General features: G+C 44.6%; 2 non-coding genes across 2 annotated transcripts; both read right to left on the bottom strand.

The window, feature by feature from the left end:
- trnat-agu (transfer RNA threonine (anticodon AGU)) lies at nt 1-75 on the bottom strand. The gene has a single exon. It is a non-coding gene; the product is annotated as a tRNA-Thr (tRNA).
- Nucleotides 76-13,064: 12,989 nt separating this feature from the next.
- Nucleotides 13,065-13,154, bottom strand: trnap-agg (transfer RNA proline (anticodon AGG)). The gene is given in 2 exon segments: nt 13,065-13,100; nt 13,119-13,154. It is a non-coding gene; the product is annotated as a tRNA-Pro (tRNA).
- Between the last annotated feature and the right edge of the window lie 4,722 nt (nt 13,155-17,876).

The raw sequence follows: 17,876 nt of genomic DNA, 5'->3' as shown, positions 1-17,876 counted from the left end.
AGGCTCTGCTGGGATTTGAACCCAGGGTCTCCTGTTTACTAAACAGGCGCTTTAACCAACTAAGCCACAGAGACCAAGGGCGGTGGATACATCTCATGAACAGTTAGTTATATGTCGCAGATCGGGTACGACTTCGGTCCAGAAAACTGGGGTAAAGTATAAAATGAGTGTAGCGCCTTTCATGATGTGGTAAAGAGACACTTCACACAAAGGGTGGTGAAAAATTAGAACTTTCCCCCCAAAAAGCGAACTAAATGGCAATTTTAAAAATGGGATCGCTCGAGGTTTTGTTTGAATCAGCACTGGTTTGATCGTCTGTGAAATCCTGCCAGGAAGCTGGAGTTCAGTTACAGATGATCCAGGATCCAGTTGAAGGGCGGAACAGGATTTTGACCCAGCGACAGGGAAGGGGTGGCGATATATTTCTAAGTCAGGGCGGTGTGTGGCTCCACTGAATGGGGAACTCACCATACTGAAGGGACAATCCCCTCCGCGACCGCTGCTCTACCGCCAATATCCCCTCCCCTTTTAACCGCACCTTTCTGTGCTAATGCAGGGGATACAACGTCAGTTTTTTATCTCCTCAAAACCCAAACACCTCTTCCAAGTGAAGCAGTGATGCACTTGTCCTATTTTTCAGTTTAATGTCGTGTGTTTGCAGGTGATGGTGTTCCCATGCGTCTGCTGCCCTTGTCCTTCTCGCCGGCAGGAGTGGCGGGTTTGGAATGAGCTGTGGAAGGAAAGTTAATGTCAGGAGGGGGATTCGTCACCCACGCTTCCAGAAGAATAGGGCAATATAAACACAGCACTTCAGACCACTCGGCCATCAGAAATCGCAGCTCTGATGCATTGGGACACTAACCCATTGAACTTCGCACAAATGTTTTGGATTCTATTTTCACCTTCATTGCATTTGAAACTCGATGTGATTTTCCTTTTTTCAGCACCTGTCAGGATCCTGTATCTGAGTCCCATCCTTCCCCAAGCCGCCGGGGGGTGAGGAGCTTCTCATTGCTGCATTGCTCTGTTTGCTCAAATCAACAATTCCCGCCCGACCTGTTCCTTACACGAAGGTGTTGAGAGTGTAAGATCTGAGCGACGTGAAGTGTCCATTGGATCCTGGCGACAGGAATATCTCTCCACAGCTGTTTTCGGACCTGCTGAATATTCCCCGCATTTCCTGTTTCTGATTTTGTGCCTTCATTACAGGAGTTATGTTTTAACTGACAACCCAAAACTTGTCTCTCGGGGCAGCTCCAGCCACAGCTTTCCTGTGATCTCCCCACATACATGTTCTCTTTTCACTTTCCTACACACATGTTTTAAAGTCGGCTGTTTTCACACTCATCATCCTGCGCCATGGATTTCAGTCCCTCCCTCCCCGACACACCTCCCCCTACCCCACCACCCGCCGCGCAATTACACCTCACGCAGTCTAAGCATTTCTTAGGAATTGGCAAAGACGAGGGGAGAATTAATCCACACTCACATTCAGTAGCACTGAGTGATAATGAGTTAACCACACAGACACACACACGTACAACCACACACCCCCCAGCCCCCACCCGCCACCAGTCAACAAACACACACACACAGACACACACAGCGCCATTGTGAGATTCAGGATGAGGAGATTCAGAAAGTCGCTTACAATACCAAAGACTGACAAATACAGAATAAATCCGGTCATTTACAGCACCGGAAGCTGACTGTCAGGCAAATCAATTGCACACGTACGGCTCCACTGACAGACTCAACTAGTGACCCAAACCTCATAAAGTATCAGAAAATGCAAGATACATACTGAATATGACGAAGATATATTGTGTCTGGGAATGACAGATGCAGAAATCTGATCCTGGCACTGGAAGAGTAATCCAGCGATCCCAGGCTCATGCTCTGAGAGCCATCAGCAGCAGCAGAATTGTATTCGACCATAATTGATACACTCCTGGCCCAGCACATCACCCACCCTAACATTCCCATCAAACTGCGGAATCAACCTGGATACGGAGGCTCTGCCGAATGTCACGATCTCACTGGGGATAGTTCGCTGCAATATCGAACCCCACTGCTCCCCGAGCCACGACAAATGTGAAAATTTTTGATCAAACCACCAGATTGCCCCAATTCTACCTAACTGTTTAATTTAGGTTAACAGGATATGAGCACCAGGTTTGTAAACTTAATAAGTAAATAATTGTTTTGATCAAATTATCTTTAACAAATGGCAACGAAAAAAAAAATAACTGCTAACTTCTAACACTGTAACTTAAACTCCACCCTCTTCTTAAACCCTTACACACACAGACATACACACGCGCACACACACACACACACACACACACATACACACACGCGTACACATAAGGCACACAAAACATGCATTTTAAGGGTGGGGTAAAACAGTTCAGTTGCACCAATCTGGAGTACAGGGTTGGAAGGATTGATTTTGATTGATGTCTTCCAAATTCCTTTCAGATCTTGTTGATGACACGAGGTGGCCTTCCAGCACTTTCAGAATTTAGTTCATTGGATGATAACTTGCCTTTCAATTTCTCTAACAGTGGCTTTCCCTTTCCCTTTTCACACTGGTTTCCTCAGAGAGAGAGAGAGAGAGAGGGGGAGCTGGTTATAGAGATATGAGGAAAGAGATTTTAGATGTTTTCTCTTTGCAGGCCAAGAAGTTCTGCTGTACCGCTCTTCACACAAAATCTTGGTCACCTGGTCAGGAGCCACTTAAAATGTTGTCAGACAGCTCCCTTGGTCCAGCAATCCTTCCTGGCACCATCCTGTCTTTCAGGACCCACTGTGTTCCAAGATTGCAGCATTGTATATATCTCTCATTCTGTTCCAATGAGCATGTCTTTCAACATGCAGCCATTGTAATTCTAATCCACAGTCCAACAGGTAATAAAGAGATATGTTCTTTACAACAGCCCAACAGAAATGAGAAGATATGTTACTTACACTGTGAGTAAGAAAATACCAGAGACATTTAGCCAACGAATTAATCCCAATTTCCCTAACAGTAATAGTGGCTGATAGATACAGAATGACTCCCACATTGGCAATCAGTACCACTGACTGATACAAAATTAACCCCACCCTCACTTACAGTACAAGACATTGACCCATAAAGAAGGAATTCTACTCTCACAAACGGTCCCAGAGTTGGGGATACAGAATGAATCCTACACTCACAAACACTGCCTGTGACTGACAGATACAGAACAAAGCTCATTCAGGTACAGAAGCAGAGTTTTATGGGTACGACATGAATCCCACAATCAAATTTACTCCCAGCGATTAACAGATGCAGTCAAAACTTGATGACATTAATCCCATTGTCGTTTAACGAGATTTGTACACAAGAACTGGAACATTTCCGTTTTTTTTTGTACGAGATGTGGGCCTGGCTGGCGAGGTCAGCAGGTGTGCCCTGTCAACAAAAATACAGAATAAATCCAACCCGGCCAATTAGTCTACTCCTGATCAAAAAAAAATGTGATGGCTGACTTCGAAAGTGCCATCAAGCAACAGTAACTCAGCAATAACCTGTTCATTGATGCTTGGTTTGGGATACACCAGGGCCATTCAGCTCCTGACTGCACTGCAGCCTTGGCCCAAACATGGACAGAAGAACTGAACTCAACTGGCGATGTAACAGCGACTGCCCTTGATATCAATGAGGTATTTGAATTGAACACTTGCCTTTTTAAAGCTGTTGTCACAACCACAAGGGGTTTCAATACGCTTTACAATGAATGAAACACTTTTCAAGCCTAATCAATGGTCTAATGTTGGAAATTGCGGAACTTTGGAACAATTATCCATTGTTGGAATTCTGTTTTTCTCACTCTTTCATTCAAGGCTTTCAGCGAAGGGGAGCTGTTTCACCGACATCTCCAGTTATACAGGGGGCTCCTGACTGCCCCCACTTTCTATCTGAACCACTGGCCAGAAGAATCTCAACTTCTCACGGCAACTTTTCATGAAACTAGAAAACACCAGGCCAGGCCAGAATCAGTCTGTTCATTCTTCAAACAGTTTCCAAAGTTGACATATACAGCCAACACTATCTTTCCAAAACTGCTCAGTCATCTCACCGTGCTGTTTCTGGCAGAGAGCGTGGATACAAAATTGTCAATGAACAGTTGTTTTCCAGACTTCAGCGGAGCGGACAGTAATGTCTCCAGGAGTCAGTGTTAGAGCCACTTCTCTTCTGGATAAACTTTAATAGCCTACACTTGTGTTTATTGCGTACAATTACAAAGTCCAAAACTACACAAAACTCAGATGTGAACTAAACAATGTGAACGATAGCAACAGATTTCAGGAGGACATTAAAAAACACTGGTGAAATGGTGGAGTCCAGGACTAAAGGTCATACATTTCAAACAGAGACAGGCCATTCAGGGGAGGCGTTAATAATTATTTCTTCGCGCAAAGATGGAGATGTGAAGCAATCTTCCCTCATAAGCAGTAAATGCTGCCTTAAGTAATAATTCAATAACGACGAGTGATAGATTTTTGCTAGGCAACCGCCTAACAGGATTGGAAATCACGGCATCTGGATGGAGCTAAGATACAGACCAACCATTGTGTAACTGTGTGTGGAAACAGCCTGAAGGGACTGAATGGCCCCCTCCTGTACCTCCACAATACACAAACCCTGGGTTCAGACAGTCGCTTCAGGACCTCTCTCCATAGACCCCGCCACTCTGAGCTCGAACGCTCTCTTGAGAATTTCCCCCTATTGAACCCATCATTCCAGACTCGGGCACTCTCGACAGGCTCACACCTCACAGATTATCACTGACACGATCGGATCTTCCAGCCTTTATTCCTGATTTTTTTCAGCTTTACAACCTTTAAAACTGCTGCGTTATAATTAGGGTGAATTTTACTCGTTTATAAATTGAACGATACTTAACTTGTGCGTAACACAGCTGTCCAGGCGGGGATCGGAAGTCTAACTTACAGTGAGTGAAGAGTTTCTGAGGAGTCTCTGCAGCTCAAGAAAAAAGGCAGAAATAGCAGGTATGGAACCGACACAGGGCTGACTGGTAGGAGATGGAGGTTGATTCTATAGTTCCGTGCTAGAATCTGGGAAATCTGGAAAATCAGCGGCGATTCTTACAATATCCCTGCAACCTATTCTTTAAAAAACCGATGTTGTGGGCCGCCAGATCCAGGGAGTTCATCAAATTTAAGCAGTTCTTTTTTCCCCAGTATCACAACATCCTATCTTCAAATTTCTGTCTGAACTTTCTGAAAAGGAAATTACATTTGTTTGGCGAAATATGGAAAGTGTTTTCTGTCGATGGCTGATTTTCCTTAAGAATAACGGGAAAGAGGAATCGGTATCCATTCAGCCTTCTGGTGCCCTTTCTGATCAAGAGGGAGGGAGAGAGCGCGATTTAAGGGAGAGATAGTCACAGAAACAGACAGATGAATAGAGGGAGAGCGATGGAATTGCGCTTTTGACGAACACAAGACGTTCTAATCCGTTTGACCAGCAATGAAGTCGTTTTGAAACGTAATTAATATTCTAATATCAGAAATGCTGAACTTTGCAGCTCTCAGCTCGTCCTACATTGTCAAAAATCCTCATAAGGCAAAGGGAAATGCTGCCACATGTGAGACTCTGTAGTGCAATGGATCGTGTGTGTATTGCTTAAAACAATGACAAAAAGGACATTCAAAAGTTGTGAGTGCGAGTCCCCTCGAAGTTAGTTTTTAATTCATGTGTGAGCAGCTCCTTGTAGGAAAATCTACATCATCGCAGTGGGAGACATTCAAAAAGAAAATGATAAGAGTGTAGGCCAACATGTTCCCGTAAAGGTGGAGGGGTGGAACCATCAAGTCCGGAGAACCCTGGCTGTTAAGAAATTTACTGGATTGTAAAAGGAGAAAAAATGCAAGCTTAGGGCAGACAACGAGGGCTCAAAACAGCGGAATCCCCCGCGGAGAATAGAAAGTGCAGGGAGTTACTTTAAAAAGAAATTAGGGGAGCGAAGAGTGGGCATGAAAATACGCTGGCAGGTAAAATAAAGCAAAATCCAAAGGCGCTTATAAGGATATTAGGAGCAAGGCGATAACTAGGGAAAGATAGGGCCAATAGGTACCAATGTGACAGCCTGTGTGAGGAACCAGAAGACGTCGGTGAGGTTTTATTTGAACACTTTGCATCTGTATTAATTTTAGAGAAGGATGGTTTAGGCATATAAATCAGGGAAGGGGATTGTGATACACTTAAACAAATTATCATTGAGAGGGAAGAGGTATTAGCGGTTTTAGGAGGCGTAATAGTGGATAAATCGCCAGGCCCGGATGAGATATATCCCAGGCTGCTGTTGGAGGCAAGGGAGGAGATTTCAGGGGCGCTGATATTAATTTTCAAATCCTCTCTGGCCACAGGAGAGGTGCCAGAGGACTGGAGAACACCAATATTCAAGTAGAGTGTTAGGGATAAACCAGGGATCTATAGGCCAGTGAGTCTAACATCAGTGGTAGGGAAACTCCTTGAAAAAAATCTGAGCGACAGAGTTAATCTCCACTTGGAGGGGCAAGGATTAATCAAGGATAGTCAGCATGGCTTTGCTGGGGGGATATTATGCCTAACAAATTTGATTGATTTTTTGGAGGAGGTGACAAGGTGTATAGGCGAGGGTAATGCAGTTGACATAGTCGACATGGACTTCCATAAGGTGTTTGACAATGTCTCGCATGGGAGACTGGTCAAGAAAGTAAGAGCCCATGGGACCAGAAAAATTTGGCAAATTAGATCCAAAATTGACTTAGTGGCAGGAGGCAGAGCATGATGGTCAAAGGTTGCTCTTGTGACAGGAAGCCTGTGTCCAGTGGCATACTGCAGTGCTCAGTGCTGGTCCCTTGCTGTTTGTGGTGTACATTAATGATCTAGACATGGATGTAGGAGGTATGATCAGTAAGTTCGCAAATGACAAGCAAATTGGTGGTGTGGTAAACAGTGCGGAGGGAAGCTTTAGACCACAGGATAACACAGGTGGGCTGGCCAGATGGACAGAACAATGGCAAGTGGAATTTAATCCTGAAAAGTGTGATGTGAAGCATTTTTTGAGAACTAACAATGCAAGGGATCACACGATGAATGGCAGGGCCTTAGGGAGCACAAAGGATCAGAGGGACCTTGTTGTGCATTTCCAATGATCTTTGAAGGCAGTAGGACAGGTCGATGAGGTGATTAAGAAGTCAGATGGGATACTTGCCTTTATTAGTCGAGGCATTGACGATACGAGCAGAGAGGTTATGTTGGAACTGTATAACATTCTAGATAAGCCACAGCTGGAGTACTGTGTGCAGTTCTGCTCGCCATAATATAGGAAGGATGTGATTGCACCAGAAAGGGTGCAGAGGAGACTCACCAGGATGTTGTCTAGGCTGGAGCCTTTCAGCTATGAAGAAAGACTGGATCGGATAGGGTTGTTTTCCTGAAAGCCGGGGAGGCTGAGGGGGCGACCTGGTTGGGGTGCACAAAGTTATGAGGGGCAGAGATTGGGTAGTTAAGAGGAAGTTCTTGCCTTTTTTTGAGAGATCAATAGCCAGGGGGCATAGATTTAAGGTATGGGACAAGTGGTACAGAGGCGATTTGAGGATTTTTGTTTCATCCAGAGTGTGGAGGACATCTGGAACTCACTGCCTAAAAGGGTGGTAGAGGCAGGAACCCTCACGGCATTTGAGAAGCACTTAGATGAACACTTGAAACGACATAGCATTCAGGACAAAAGAAAAATACTGTGGATGCTGGAAATCCGAAAGAAAACCAAAAATAACTGGATAAACTCAGCAGGTCTGACAGCATCAGCGGAGAGGAATAGAGTTTAAGTTTTGAGTCCGAATGACACTTCATCAGAGCTAAGGAAATAGAGAAATGAGGTGAAATATAAGCTGGTAGAGGTGGGTGGGACAAGTGGAGCTGGATAAGGGGCCAGTGATAGGTGGAGGCAAAGAAGAGATTGCCAAAGATGCCACAGACAAAAGGACAAAGGGGTGTTGACGGTGGTGATATTATCTCAGGAATGTGCTAATGGGGGCATTAAGGGCAGCAAGCAGGCTAGTGGCAGATGGCTCTAGTGGGGGTGGGGTGGGGGAAGGGATCGAAATGGGCTAAAAGGTGGAGAAAGAACAAAAGATTGAAATAAATTTAAAAATAGGTGGAAAAAGAAAGATTTATATATTTTTTAAATTATAAATTATTAGAAAAAGGGGGATCGGAAAAGGGGTGGGGATGGAGGAAAGAGTTCATGATCTGAAATTGTTGAACTCAATATTCAGTCCGGAAGGCTGTAAAGTGCTTAGTCGGAAGATGAGGTGCTGTTCCTCCAATTTGCGTTGAGCTTCACTGTGGCAGTCCAAGGACGGACATGTGGGCATGAGAACAGGGTGGAGTGTTGAAATGTCAAGCGACAGGGAGGTCTGGGACATGCTTGCGGGCAGAACGAAGGTGTTCTGCAAAGCGGTGGCCCAGTTTGCGTTTGGTCACTCCAATATACAGGAGACCGTATTAGGAGCAGCGAATGCAGTAGACTAAATTGAGGGAAGTGAAAGTGAAATTCTGCTTCACTTGAAAGGAGTGTTTGGGCCCTTGGGCTGTGAGGAGAGGGGAAGTAAAGAGGCAGATGTTGCACCTTCTGTGGTTGCATGGGAAGGTGCCGTGGGAGGGGGTAGAGGTGTAGGGGGTGATGGAGGAGAGGACCAGGGTGTCCCGGAGGGAACGATTCCTACGGAATGCCGCCAGGGGGGTTGAAGGGAAGATGTGTTTGGTGGTGGCATCATGCTGGAGTTGGGGGAAATGACGGAGGATTATCCTTTGAATGCGGAGGCTGGTGGGGTGATAAGTGAGGGCAAGGGGGACCCTATCATGGTTCTGGGAGGGAGAGGAATGTGCGAGGGTGGATGTGTAGGAGATGGGCCGGATAGGGTTGAGGACCCTGTCAACACCGTGGGTGGAAAACCTCGGTTAATGAAGAAGGAAAACATGTTAGAGGAATTGTTTTTGAAAATGGCATCATCAGAACTGATGTGACGGAGGCAAAGGAACTGAGAGAATGGGATGGAGTCCTTGCAGGTATCGGGGTGTGAGGAGTTGTATTCGAGGTAGCTATAGGAGTCGGTAGCCTGGTAATGAATATTGGTGGACAGTCTTTCACCAGAAATTGAAACTGAGTGGTCAAGAAAGGGAAGGAAAGTGTCAGTGGTGGACGATGAAAATGATGGAGGGGTGGAAATTGGAAGCAAAATTAAAAAATTTCTCCAGATCCAGACGAGAGCATGAAGCGGCACTGAAGCAGTCATCGATATACCGGAGAAAGGGCAAGTGCTGGAGAATGGGATTGCAGTAGAAAGGGGATTGATGACCGACGCCGGTACGATGGGCCGAAGGGCCTCTTTCCGTGCTGTAGAACTCTATAACTCCATGACTGTGGTTTAAATGAGAAACTGGTTCGTTAATGCCTGTTGGTGATGGTGACTCAAGTCCCTGTTCGCTTTCCCTCCGAACCACTGAGCAGAATCATCAAATTCTCAGGGCAACTTCTCCAAAACACATTGAGAATTGCTCGAACGCAGTCAGTTTGCTCAGCCCTCAGGCAGACTTCAACCTGTTCATAAGCAGCCAGTTGGTAATTGTGACATGCAGCATGACACTGCCTCTCAGAACTGCCCTGTCATCTCTCCAGACTGTTTCTGGGAGACACCTTTAAACAATAACATGATGAGGCCGATGTGAACCTACACCACTGGATGTCAAGACCTACACCGTCACCACGCGGCTCTCACAGTTGTAATGAGCAGCTCCTGTTGCAGTTTTCGATCAGACAGTGGAGGCTTATCCCGGGTTCCCTGTCAGATTACATGCTGCTTCAGAATGTTTTCCAACTGGACACATGGGGCGAGCGGCAGTGAGAATATTGGAGGGTCGGGGGTAGATTCCTCACTTGTCAGGCTGGAGTTTCGCGTCCATTTCCAGACAATCCCCTTACTCGGTCTGAATCTAATTCCGGTCTCTTGATGATTCGCGCTTTTCCTTGTTCCACCATTGGAGGCCGTGCCTTCAGCTGTCGGAACCATCAGCTCTTCAATTCCTTCCCTAAACCTCCCAGCTCTCCTTTCTCCTTTAACGATCTCTTTAAAATCTACCTCTTTGATGAAGTGTTTGGCCACCTGGCCCAATACATGGTTTGGTATCAAATGCTGCTTGTTACCTCTCCTGTAAAGCTCCTTGGTCGGGTTTACGACTGCACGGTGTTGAAATAGCCTGAATGTGGATAAACCCACATTCTGCTTCAATCTTAAAGTGTCCCCTGCATTTTCCTGATGTCGCCTCTGTCGACAAAACAGTGATGAGTTGCACAAAATGATGAATGATTTTGATAGACTAAATAAGGAGAACGTTTTTTTTTTTAATCCTGTGACAGAAGGGTCAGTAACCACAGGACCCAGTTTTAGGGAAATTGCCACTTGGTGGCACAGAACTTGAGTGTTTCTGATAAAAAAAAAGAGACATGCTGTCGAAGTTTTTTATCTTGCACTTATCAGGACAGACACACGAACGCCAAATTTCAAAGGGAACAACATTGAAAACTACGTGATAAACAGGATGCTGATTGGCTGGCATGTGGAATCTGACTGGTTAAGGCGTTGCCATGGACAATGCACCAAGAAACAGTTAATCCAAAGCTTTTGTTTTAATTCCAAAAAAAGGCAAGTCAACTCTGATTGGTCTAACATATCAACATGTGAGCTTACGAAATAGGAGCAGAAGTCGACCATTCAGCCCCTCAAGCCTGCTCCGTCATTCAATAAGATCATGTCTGTTCTGCTTGTGTTTCGATTTTCACATTCCCATCTACCTCCGACAACCTTTAATTCTCTTACCTAACATGAAAATTTGTACCTTTGCCTTAAAAATTTTCAGTGATCTCGCCTCTACCGCTTTCTGAGACAGGGAATTCCAAAGTCACACAACCGTCTTAGAGAAAACAAATTCTCCTTATCTCTGTCCTAAAATGGCGACCCCTAATTTTAAAACAGTGCCTCCTGGTTCTGGACTCACCCACAAGAGTGAATGTCATTTCCACGTCCACCTTGTCAAGACCATCCAGGATCTTATATGCTTCAACAAAGTCACCCCTCAATCTCCTTAACTCCAGTGGAAACAAGCCCAGTCTGTACAACATTTCCTCATAAGGCAGCCCGCTCATTGCAGTTATTAATCCAGTCAACCTCCTCTGTACCCCCTCCAACCCATTTACCTGCTTCCTTAAATAAGACCAAAACTGCACACAGTGTTGGAGATATGCTCTCATCAATACCATTTATAACTGAAGCATAACATTGTTACTTTTATGTTCAATTCCTCTCGTAACAAAGGGTAGCATTCCACGAGTTTCTCAATTATTTGCTGTACCTGCACTAACTTTCTGTGAATCGAGAGCTAGAGCACCTAGATCCTTCAGCACCTCGGAATTCTGCAGGCGTACCCCATTAAATAATACTCTGCTTTTTTTAATCTTTGAGCCAAACCGAAAAACTTCACCATCTGCCAAATGTTTGCCCATTCATTCAACCTATCTATATCCGTCTACAATCTTCTTATGTCCTCTTCGCAACTTACCTATGTTTGTTTCTTCTGCAATTTTAACTACTATGCTTTGCCTACCCTCATCTAAGTCATTGAAATAAAGTGTAAAAAGTTGAGACCCCAGCACAAACCCCTGCGCGACCCCATTCGTCACATCCTGCCAAACAGAAAAAAATGACCCATTTAGGTCTACTCCCTTTTTTCTGCCAGCTGCCAATTTTCTACCCACGCTAATCTGAACAGTGATGGTCGGCTTGAAGTTGACAGTAGCAGAGAACTCATTTAGCGGATTTCTCAAATAGCACATCGAGGAAAGGGAGCTGGTTACACTGTTCATTTTCAAATGTGAATATGAGCGCGGGATGGATCACGTTAATGTCTACAAGGAAATGCTTACTTACAGCTACATGTTGGTTGTTAATTCCCTCTGAACGAGATTGCGGAACCACATAAAGGCCCATTTTCTCCTCAGTGAAACTCCTGGAATACAGTGTAAATGCGGTCAAATCAAAACCAAGCTGAGGGGTTACCATCTCTGTCAGTTCTTTCAGATAATATTACAACAGAATTCATCAGCCAGCAACCTGAACCCACAAGCATGGGGTTGCCTGAATTGCTGTTTTGGGATAATTTCAGAGTCAGATTACGTAGGCAAACATTTATAAGGCCTGTGTTTATTTTCCCCACATGTGCAGCGTGGATAAATTCTAAGCAATAACGACCCGGATTCTCAAACCTGCTCCCGATTTCAGTGAATCCCACCTTCCAGAGAACAGCTCTTCATTGTTTTCCTTACGCAGCCCACATCTTGGACCAAAAGCCACAAACAATGATGTTTGGCTGGGGGTTGAACCCTTCACTTCTCGCAAACCAATTCAACAAAAATCCCTAATTAAGGATCGCACTCCTAGACCAAAGAGCCAGCGGAGATGACCCGCTTCAATGAATATAGATGTTGATTGCCATCAAAGTGCTTCAGTCACCCTTTTACATTGTTATAGTGAAAAGACAGCAATGAACAATTCCAGCTCAGCTCCGGCTGTAATGCGGGGAGTGAAACACTTTGCTGCTCCACAATTTTAGTTGTGCCCAGATATCCTGATTGTTAATTCCCCTTGAACCGGATTGCTAAAACGCTCACTTTCTGTTCAGTGCAAATACTAGAAGACAGCTCAAATATCGAAAAAAAAATCAAATTATGCCATTCTGTGTGTTCGTTCAGGCAAAATTGCAAGTGACTGCATTGAGCATCCCACCTGAATCCTCAAGGTGGGAGTTGCTGCATTTGGTGCAGTGGGATGAATTCCTGAGTCCCATGACACGAGGAGGCTTTGCGTTCATTTTCTTCACGTCCGGTGAAGTGAAGTATTCTCTGCAATGAACTTCCAGGGTGTTTCAATCTCGCCCTGATTTCCGCAATTAGAATTTGAAAAAAGCAGGGCTCGTCCGGGATTTGAACCCGGGACCTCTCGCAAGTTCACACAATGAAGATCCCTAAGCGAGAATCATACCCCTAGACCAACGAGCCAGGCGGTAACGTAGACCTGGTGCAACTAAGGAATCGTTTCAATGCCACCTCCAGTCGACCAAACAACTTTGGACATCGTGATTGGGAAATCAGACATTTTGGCAATTACTCCGCATCTCAGGCAGTAGCACGAACAGTGAAACCGATGTTCACGTTTCACATCGATTACTTTTGATCAACACTGGACCCCCTAACCCCCTCCCTCTACATGGTCATCTGTTACTTGTTCTCATATTTGCCTTTGGAGAGCGCTGACCCTTGTTCTGCTGTTAACACGTTCTGTAATCTTACCTTTATGCCCCATATTAGCATTTACTATAGTCTTTAACACTACCATTAACACGCCCCTTGTCTTGTGACCATGATATCCTTGTCAAGTCTCTGCTGAGGTCCCTACTATCCCTGACCTTCTGTTTTGCTCCATTGCTCCACCCGCTCTCTTCCACGGTATAAAATCCATCACATTTCTACCTCTCTTCAGATCTGAAGAAGTGTCAAACGGAGCCGAAACGTTTCTCTCTCCACAGATGCTGCCTGGCCTGCTGAGCTTTTGCAGAAGTTTTGATTTCAAGTTTCCAGCACCTGCAGCGTTTTGCTTTCATTTTAGTGCACGATTCCTGGATTCCCAGCCATCGGAAATAGTTTCGCTCTCTGATGCTATAGCATTAACATAACGGAAAATTCGATCAAATTACTCGTTAAATGGAAAGAAGGACTTTCTTCAAGAAGTGGTTTAAATGTTTCGTGGATTAATTTCTGGAATTTATGGAATAAATACAACCACATACTTATTCACATGGGACCGGTATCGGTTGTATGAGGCCGTGTAATGACCGCGTGGCCTAATGGGTAAGGCGTTTGACGTTGTTGTGCGTAATGCAATCAGAAGATTGCAGTTTCGAGTTCTCCCGCGGTCGCTTTATACAGAAATCGATTGGAACTTTCTGAAAACCGTGGTCTTACTCGTTAGCTGAAGATTCTGCATCTTTTCCCAAACATTTCAGAGCTCTTTCTCAGAACGCAGTGTCTTGTTAATTTGTACAATCTTTGTATTTTGTTCAATTTTTAACAAATCCACAATATCTGTTGGATCTCGATCAATTTTTGGTGTTTCCAACTGGAACAAAACGCTTTGCCTCAACCCATTTCATGGGATTAATAAAATGCTTTGGAAGAAATTCCAATCTCTCCGTGAAGCGGCTCAAATATAAGCTAAACGAACTGCTTTGGTGTGCCATAGAGATGGACGACAATGTCACTGTGTTCCTCAACTTGAAGCCCAGACTAATCTCCGTGGACAAATGCAAAATAGCGCGGATGCTGGAAATCTGAAACCTTCGGTCTGTCCGCAAGCATGACCCAGACCTCCCTGTCGCTTGCCATTTCAGCACACCACCCTGCTCTCAAGCCCGCATGTCCGTCCTTGGCCCGCTGTAATATTCCAGTGAAGCTCAACGCAAACTGGAGGAACAGCACCTCATCTTCCGATCAGGCACTCTACAGCCTTCCAGACTTAATGTTGAATTCAAAAACTTCAGATCATGAACTCTCTCCTCCATTCCCACCCCCTTTCCGATCCCCCTTTTTCCAAATTAATATTTTAAAAAATATTTTTCTTTTCCCACCTATTTTTAAATTTATTTCGATCTATCGTTTTATCTCCACCCTTTAGCCCATTTCGATACCTTCGCCCCACCCCGCCCCACTAGGGCTATCTGCCACTTGTTTGTCCTGCTTTCTACCCTTAATGTCACTATTACCACACTCCTTAAATAATATCTGCACCGTTAACACCCCTTCGCCCTTTTGCCTATGACATCTTTGGCAATCTCTTCTTTGCCTCCACCTTTCAGTGGCCCTCTATCCAGCTCCACCTGTTCCCCCCCCCCCCCCCCCCCCCCGTCAACCAGCTTATATTTCATCACATTTCTATATCTATTTAGTTCTGATGAAGAGTCATTCGGACTCGAAGCGTTAATTGTGTTCCTCTCCGCAGATGCTGTCAGACCTGCTGAGTTTTTCCAGCTATTTTTATATTTGTTTCTAATCTCCGTGGACACGGGTTTAAATCCCGTGATAGCAGCTGATGTAATTCAAACTCAATTAGGTAATAAATATGTAATTGTGATCTCATCTTAGTAATGGCGACAATAAAACTATAGTCAATTGTTCTCAAAACAAATCTATTTCATCAAAGCGCTTGAGATACAGAGGTCTGCCGCCCTGTCGGTGTCTGGCCCGCATGTAACTCCCCACCCACAGCAATATTATTCCCTTAACTGCTCTCTGAATTAGCCGAGGAAGCCACACAGTTCAAGGGCAAATAGGGAAGAGCAAAAAATGCTGGCCCTGCAGGCGACGCCCACATCTCCTGCAAAGAAGAATAATTAAGAAATAAATAAATTCGTGGTGGACAGAGATGGAAGGAGTGACAGGTTGGGTCTTTTTACTCTTAAAACAACAAACATTACAATCCCAGCTGATGTTACTGCTGGGTAAGTCAGATCCAGGGTGGAACCTTGCTTAATATATCGGATTCGGTTTTTGCTTAGAAACGTGAAGGATGGTTATTGAACAGAATCACAGGAGTCTGCTGATGAAATTTTAACACAATAATAAAACAGTTATTAAGCAAGGAAAGGCGAAGTACATTACACTGCTCCTTCACACAAACTATACCTTTACTGATATACACAAATTCATAAAGATAACAGAAACTACAAAAAATATCTTATATTCTAACGTTCGCGGCAAGTGTACAGTCCATGTAGCTGAATGGGTGAGCTGCAGTCGGACATACCACACTCCAAAACCAAGTTTCAAGGGATTTCTCATTAATCCCCCAGTTGTTCATCGCACTGTGAGGCAACTGGTCTCAATGAAACTCTGTCTTTCTCACAAGGGTTTCCAATCTTCACATTCGAAGATCTCGCTTTGGTATTCTTTCCCAAAGGACGCTTTCTCTCAGATGCCTTCAAGAAGGATCCACCTCCAGGGTTTCGGCCTCTCTTGCCAAGGTTCTTTTCTCCTGGATCTATCCGCACATTCAAATTTCACCTTCCACACGGACACTATCCGGTATTAGGCCGCGCCAAACTGAACAACATTGCTCCAAAGGTCCATAATAAGGGCCAACCTTTGGCTGTCTAAGCAGATTTTCTGGCTTCTTGCAAGCCCATCTCGTTCTAAGTCTGCTCCGCGCGGCTCTGACTCTACTCCTCAGTCTTCACTGAACAGGATCTGTTTCTGATTCCTGTCCTTATCCTTCAACTTACTGAGACCTCTTTCTGTACCAGTCCCTGGTTTGGGACTGCTCCTTTTGTTTTGGGACCTGCTCCATGTACCTCTCCTGTGTCCAGCGTTTTCTGGGACTTTTTTCAGAATGGAGCTCTCTTCTCAGTCACCTGCGCCCCTTTTCACGCTGTTTTCCTTAAGGACCTTCTTTCACTTCTGCGCAGGCGCAGAGGTAACTTTCAACTTGAAAAAAAGGAAACTAAATGCGCATGTGTGCAAGGCCGTGTCCCGGCCTGAAGCCCAGAAAATGCGCCAAATGCGCATGTGCAATCATTTTCCGACCAGCACATGCGCAGTGCCAACAAGGTCGCAAAGAGAACACACTGCGCATGTGCGACCATTTCTGAAACAGCCGCTGCGACCCCCAGGGAACTGTAGTTCTCAGTCTCCGAGGGCTCGATCTCCATTTCGAAAGGTAAATTTTAACTTGTTCCTTTTTGGGTTCATCACAGAACGCTGAGGAGTGGCGCCTCGTTTCAGTTCCCTCCAGATTAACTTTTACTTTCTGAAAAGGGTGTGGAATAACTAACTTTAACAGGCAATGTGTACAGACTGGGTGGTAATTTGAAAACGTGTTCAGTCCACGATTATGAAAATTGAAAGAGAGGAACAGAAGTAAACTATTCTTCCCCCATGCCTGCCCTGCCATTTATTGAACTCAAGACTGGCCTGTATTTTACCTCAATCTATCTCTATCGTTCTAATTTTAATGTTGTGTACTTTTGGCCTGGCTTCCCCCCCAACAGACGTCATAGCCTCTACTTACCTACCCTGTCAAATCATTGAGTCATCATAAACATTTCAGGCAGATCACCGCTTAATCTTCCAATTTCAAGGCATTACAAGACTAGGCTTTGCAATCTCTCCTCACCATTTGAGTCTGGCAACACAGCTGAAAATCTGCTGCACCTACTTCAAGGCCAAGCTGACCTTCCTCAGGTTTGTTGTCCAGAATTGAATGCAATGATCTGAATGGGATCTAAACAGTATCTTACATAACTGTAGAAGGAGTTCAATCAGTTGTATTCTATTAGCCTTGTTTTTTTTCACCTTCCTGTCCAATAGCTTGTAATGATGTCTGTACATGGCTCCCTGTTCTTCCATAGTTGCTACCATCTCACCACAAAAATAACATCCTGCTCTAAGTTTCATATGTTTATTTAAAAGTGAACTAACTTTAAACTTATTTTGCTGAAACTTGCTCACTCACTTACTTATCAAGTAAATTTTAAATTAAATGTGTTCCCCAAGGATAATGTTTTTCTGCTCCATCATCATTAACTTTTTCTGTTGCTCTTTCAGCTGATGTAAACCCAGAGAATGGAAGGGAGGGAGGAAATTATCTTGCTAACTTTCATGAATCCTATTATATTATCATTCCAGTAAAATCTGAAACTCTCAATCTCAGTGTTTTTATGGCTTGAACAG

The sequence above is a fragment of the Cetorhinus maximus genome, chromosome 31, assembly GCF_964194155.1.
Source record: "Cetorhinus maximus chromosome 31, sCetMax3.hap1.1, whole genome shotgun sequence".
In the NCBI taxonomy this organism is placed as follows: Eukaryota; Metazoa; Chordata; class Chondrichthyes; order Lamniformes; family Cetorhinidae; genus Cetorhinus; species Cetorhinus maximus.
The sequence above is the reverse complement of the archived record's forward strand: the minus strand, read 5'-3'. Positions and strand labels throughout refer to the sequence as shown.